This window comes from Rhinolophus sinicus, linkage group LG07 (assembly GCF_036562045.2).
Source record: "Rhinolophus sinicus isolate RSC01 linkage group LG07, ASM3656204v1, whole genome shotgun sequence".
NCBI classification, from domain to species: Eukaryota; Metazoa; Chordata; class Mammalia; order Chiroptera; family Rhinolophidae; genus Rhinolophus; species Rhinolophus sinicus.
In genome coordinates this window covers 43,117,526-43,123,359 of record NC_133757.1, presented here as the reverse complement: position 1 = coordinate 43,123,359, position 5,834 = coordinate 43,117,526, and the positions used below count along the sequence as shown (strand labels likewise).

Sequence of the window (5,834 nt, the reverse complement as noted above, 5' to 3'; positions counted from 1 at the left end):
CCGAAAGCAACTAATACCAGCTAATACCTTTAACAGGGTATAGTAAAATAATTTGCCAGTTCATTAATTAGGGTCCTGCCTCATTGGATTTTTTATTATCAAGAATAAATGTGTAAAGTAATAGAATTTGTCTTCATTAAAGTCATGATTCCCTAAGAATTAAAAAAAATGATGGATGAGTATAGCCAGGACTTTGGAATTTGAACTGAGCCAGGCTCACTTCAGAACTTCATAGGCAATCAGGCACAGAGTCTTACTTAATCTGACAAAGAATCCTCCCCAGAAGACATGCAAATGAAATTTAAGTTGCTAATTGTTCTAAGCTGTCATCACTGTTAAATCAGGACATATTAATCACATCAGCATTCGTAAATCCTAAAATGACTTTAATCCTACTCTATGCTCAGCATAGGTATTATACTATAAAAGCAAAGCTGGTCACTTGAACCAGAAAGCTTCCCTTTTGCTCCAAAGAAAGTTTCCTTAAATTCCAAGAAATATCCCAGAAGACAACATCTACCATGCTCCTCTAAAAATTTTTACACTTGACACCTTAGAACCAAATTCTACTTTTGCATTTGCTTAGAAAGTTACAAATGTGTGAATAAACATATGACTCTAGAGCATACTCAGGATGTAAATGAACTTTGGTATCAGAGCAAATGTAGATTTGAATCCCAGCTTAAACCTTATAAACTCTGTGACCTTAGGTGAGTTACTGTTCTTTACTCTTCAGTCTCCTCAACTGTTAAGTGGGTTACTGTGGGAGTTGAACACAATAATTTGTTCAAGTACATGGGACAAAGCTTGGAGAGTAAATGTTCAATACGGGTTAGCTATTGTTATTGTTGGCTTTCTTCTCTTGTCTCCAATGACTGCAATTGCCAATGCCACCTGCATTGGTCAGATTATGCCAAGTGATTTCTTTTCTTTTTTTTTAAATTCTGTTTTATTATTATTATTATTATTATTAGTTTCAGGTATACAAAACTATGTACTAGTTAGACATTTACACCCCTCACAAAGTGATAACACCCCTCCCCTAATCTATTACCCCAGCCAAGTGATTTCTTAGTGACAAAGTAATCCAAAATCTCACTGGTTTAAGCATGTAAGTTATTTCTCATTCAAGCAAAGACCACTGTAGGTCCTGGTAACTCTCCAGGGTAGCTGCCCCCATACAGTGATTCAGCATTTCAGTCTACTTTAGGTTCTCTGATATCCAGCAGCCTAGCACCCGCCCTGACCACAACCTTGCCCCTCCAAACTTGACTGGCAGTGCATCCTCCCATCCTCTCACTGGTGTCAGATGGAAAAGCCTGTGCTTAGGTAAGAAATCAGGCCTCACTGGAGACATTCAAGCAAAAGTTAAACAACTGCTTTTCCAGAACAGAAAGAAAACTCATGCATCGGAAAAGGTGACTAATAAACGTACCAAAAGAATATGGCTGTACAAATACCAGAATCTGATCAGATAAAACAGTATAAGGAATTTCTTGGGACCTACAATAAACTTACATAAACCAGCTTTTTGGACTATGATAAAGAGCCCACCTGTTCAGAATATTGCTTATAGAAGTATTTTTAAGTGATGAAAAGACTATCCATGAGATTTCAGGAATCTCGTATTCAACAGAATGAAGCACTGGCAGCTAAATCAGGACTCGGCCAACTATGAGAGAGAAATCCTGATGAATGGACTTTCGAAGAAGGATTGCCAACAGCGATGGCACTGGAAATGAGGATTCATCTGACAGAATCTCCTGAAAGCAGTAGCCACCATGTTAAACTCTGTCATATCTATTTGGCAAATGGAAACCACGGGAGAAACAAAATTCCTATTTACCTGGAATAGTCAAAATAGAAGGTCTTATTTGTTCACTGAAAATAATAAGATGTAACATATGTTGAGGCCTTAAGATTCAGTAGCTTGGTCACTTGATTAGAAAAACAAGTCATTGTTTTCTTCAATTGCAACTATTAATTTTAAAGCAAAGTATGTATATGTTCAATCACATATGAGAAAGAAAAAAATTTATTACTAAAAATAAAATAAATAAAAATATCACTGAGCAGTTCTTTATACTATATATACCATAGTATTCTGACTGGACTCTGGATACGTTGAAATGCTTTTCCATAGAGATCATCATGCTCCAAGTACCTATTCAGTTATGTCTGCCTCATATTGCTGCAAATCCATAAAATGGTTACTTGTTTTAAAAAAAAAAAATTCAGGCTGCTTTACCATCGTGGTTCTGTCATCTCAACATGTGGCCTCTTCCATGATTGCTAAAGGCGGGGGAAGAGAATGGGAGAAACAAAGGGGCTTTCCCACTGCCACACAGCACTCCCGTTCACATTTTCTTGGCCAGAACTATCACGTGGCTCCACTTAGGTGCCAGCAGGCTGGGAATTGTAGTCCTATATCCCCAAGAAGGAAAGGAGAGCGGGATATTGGTTTCACCACTAACTTTTATTTTCTCTCTCTCTCTCTAAGTATTGAAGTTACTAATACAAACTAAGATAAATACATGGGCTATCTTGAGTCATGACTTTATGCTTAACCAATATCTTGCATAGGTTAGTTTCATATAGAAAAGAAAGACAAATAAAAATTTTTAATTGCAATGGTAATAAAATTGACTATTTTCAAGCACAATTCTCCCTTTAAGAGAAGTTTCCCTGAGAAAAGAACTCATTAATTATTCTTTTGTGACAAAACTCACTGGCATTTCCAGAAAACCCTAGGTCTTAACTATACTGTGATTAAAATCCTTATGTACTTGTAGTTTGCAGACTAACGCTAACATATTTCTATTATGTTAGCATATTCCTATTATGTTAGCATATTCTAACATTTCTATTATGTTAACATATTTCTATTATATTATGTATAATATTTCTATTATGTTTCTATTATGTACTACCCTCAGGGAGTAATATGCAATAAAATCTTTAAAGAAATAAATAATGAATGATATTTTGGAATCACAGAACTAAAAGGAACTTCAAGAGATATGGTTTTATCATCAAACATTTACCAAGCTCTTCTATATGTAAGCAATATAAACACATCACCCTGTAATGGGTCGTGTGATAGATCCGAAATACAAAAATGAATAAGTCATGGTGTCCCTGCCCAAGAAGCTTACACTATGTATGGGTAATAGAAACTAAAATATTCTGTGGGATCATAGAAGGAATAAATACTTCTGACTTGAGAAAGTTAAATGGAAAAAGCCTCAAATCTGGTCTTTGAAAGATTTTGGTAGTAAGAGAAATGATGGGGGCAGAGGATGGACATTCCAGGGTAAAGAAACATGAATGAAGAAAGGAAAGCAAACCTATTCTGAGAACTCCAATAAGCCTATTTACGGTCTCTAAACAGAGTAAATGTGTTGCTCTGATGAGTGCAAAGAAAAGGTAAGCTAGCTTTTCTCAACCAAGATAACCATGTTCTGGTGTTACAATTAGGAATGAGAAGATACAGACCCTACATTCAAAAAATTTAAGATGTAAAAGTACATGTTAAAATATAATCAAAGGAATAATGAAAACTACTTTGGTGGGTACTATTCCCGATATCACAGTTGGGCTTCAGTCATGGAGGTATTGAATGCCAGAGTAAGGCCTTTATTCTTTATTCTATAAGCAGGGAAGCGCCATTACAAGTTTTTGAGAATGGCATGAAGTTACCATATTTCTGTTATAAAAGGGGGGGAAAGTGGCAGCATGAATAATAGAGAGGAAAAGTTTAAAAGCAGGTCATTTTGTTAATGTCTGATGGGGAGTGATGAAGCTCTGCAGAAGAGGCAATGACAGTAGGAGAGGTCGGGGAAAGAAAAGATGGATTTCATGTTAAATTCTTGGAAACTGATTGTAAACATAAGGATATGAGAGAGGGATTTAAGAACTGCAGTCTAGTTGGTGGCATCTGTCATTTTAGGAAACACAGTAAGAGAGAAGCTGATCAATTCATTGGAGATGTGGAATTTAGAGCATTAGCAGTTTTAAGTCCCAGATCTACCATACACTCTTTGATCTTGAATCAGTTACTTAATTTCTGAGTGTCTCTGAGGGTTAAACAAGTTAATGAAAGGTAAGAGCCTAGCAAAAGCCTGAATCCTAGCAAAAGGTCAACAGTGTTAGCATTTTTATTGTTATTATCATCAATATTATCGTCAGCCATGTAGAGATGTCTAAAAGACTATTGGAAATCAGTGCCCGTAAGAAACATGAGGATTTTAGAGGGGGATTTGTACTAATATAGAGGTGATGGTTAAGTGTTATAAAAGAGGAGGAAATGACCGAAATATGGGTGGAGTTTGAGGAGAGGGCTGAGATCAGAGCTTTCATTTAAGGAGTGAGTGGAACAATAGGCATCAGTGAGACTCTCTAGAAGACACAACGAGCCATTCGTCCCCTGGCTCATGACAACTGCATGACTGTACTAGACCTGTCCAGGCACAGGAAGGCAACATCACTGGATTCAGATTTTCTCTGCACAGTAAAAAGTGCAGAGCCTAAGCCCAATGTTGTTTATCTTATATTATACGTATTGACTACTCAGCATTGTTCTTCACGAATCATATCACAGGAAACCTCTCGATCTTCTCATCTAATCTTTTTTTTTTTTTTTTTTTTTGCCCGAAAAGAAACTGAGGCCCCAAGCGTCTTGCACAGGTCAAATTTCAGTTAAAGATAAAGTCTAGACTTAAGTTATCAAACATAATGTCACAAAGTCAATGGGAAGTATGTCATTGAACCTAATGGTTTAGAACATGGTAATGCCTTAAAGGATTCTCTTTGTATCTTGATGTAAGTTTGAGGTGAGACTGTTTCTTCTTAAGGACCACTTACATTACTCCGGTTTTCTCAACCTCAGCACCATTATTAACATTTTGGGCTGGACAACTCATTGCTGCGGGGGCTGGCATCCTATTATAGAATGTTTAGTGTTCCCTCTACCCACTAGATGCCAGTAGCATTACCCCAATCCAATTGTGACATCCAAAAAGATCTACAGATATTACCACATGTCTTCTGAGAGACAAAAATCCCAAGTTGAGAATCATTGCTCCAAGTGATGTATGTTAATTTTCTCAATTAAGAAGATAAATTGAATTAAATATATATATAGTCACGGAATGTGGAGTACAGCATAGGGAATAGAGTCAAAGGTATTGTAACAGCTATATACGATGTCAGAGGGGTAGGCGATTGGGGAGGGGGATTATCACTTTGTGAGGGGTGTAAATGTCTATTACATTGTTTTGTACACGTGACATTAATTTTTAAAAAAAGAGATAAATTGACTCAAAGTCATGGGTTTTAAAATATATACACAGATTAATAAAATTAGAGCTTGTTTCCTTCTGGCTAGTGATCTTAGAAAGAATTTATCTGTCTCCTTCAGGAAAGGAGGAATAAGTGTTTCAGTATCTGAAATCAATAGCCATATTATTAAATACCCACTTACCTGACCCAAATGAGTGCCCAGTATAATACTCCAAGTCATCCTCAAAACAGTTATTTCATTAAAGATGAAATGCTGTTTTTAGTAAATAAGGCAATAAAGTAAAAATTCTTCTGTCAGCACTCTACCAAATAAATGTTTAAATATCTAAAACCTAGTTTTGGTAATTCCTCTACACCTGTGTTTCCCCAAATATGTTTCACAAACTCCTAGTTCCAAGAGATATTCTGTGGGAAAAGGATTTTATTCCCAAGCAAGTTTGGGAAATGCTGGGTTAGATAAAATTAAACTGTTTCCTCTCCCATGTAACTCATCAGAGCCTTCACTATGTCTACGAGCAGTGTAAATCTCCATA

The 5,834-nt window shown here is 36.3% G+C and overlaps 1 pseudogene; it reads left to right on the top strand.

The window, feature by feature from the left end:
- Positions 1-1,444: 1,444 nt before the first annotated feature.
- Positions 1,445-1,678, top strand: LOC109447377 (mitochondrial import inner membrane translocase subunit Tim9; annotated as a pseudogene).
- The last annotated feature ends 4,156 nt before the right edge of the window (positions 1,679-5,834 follow it).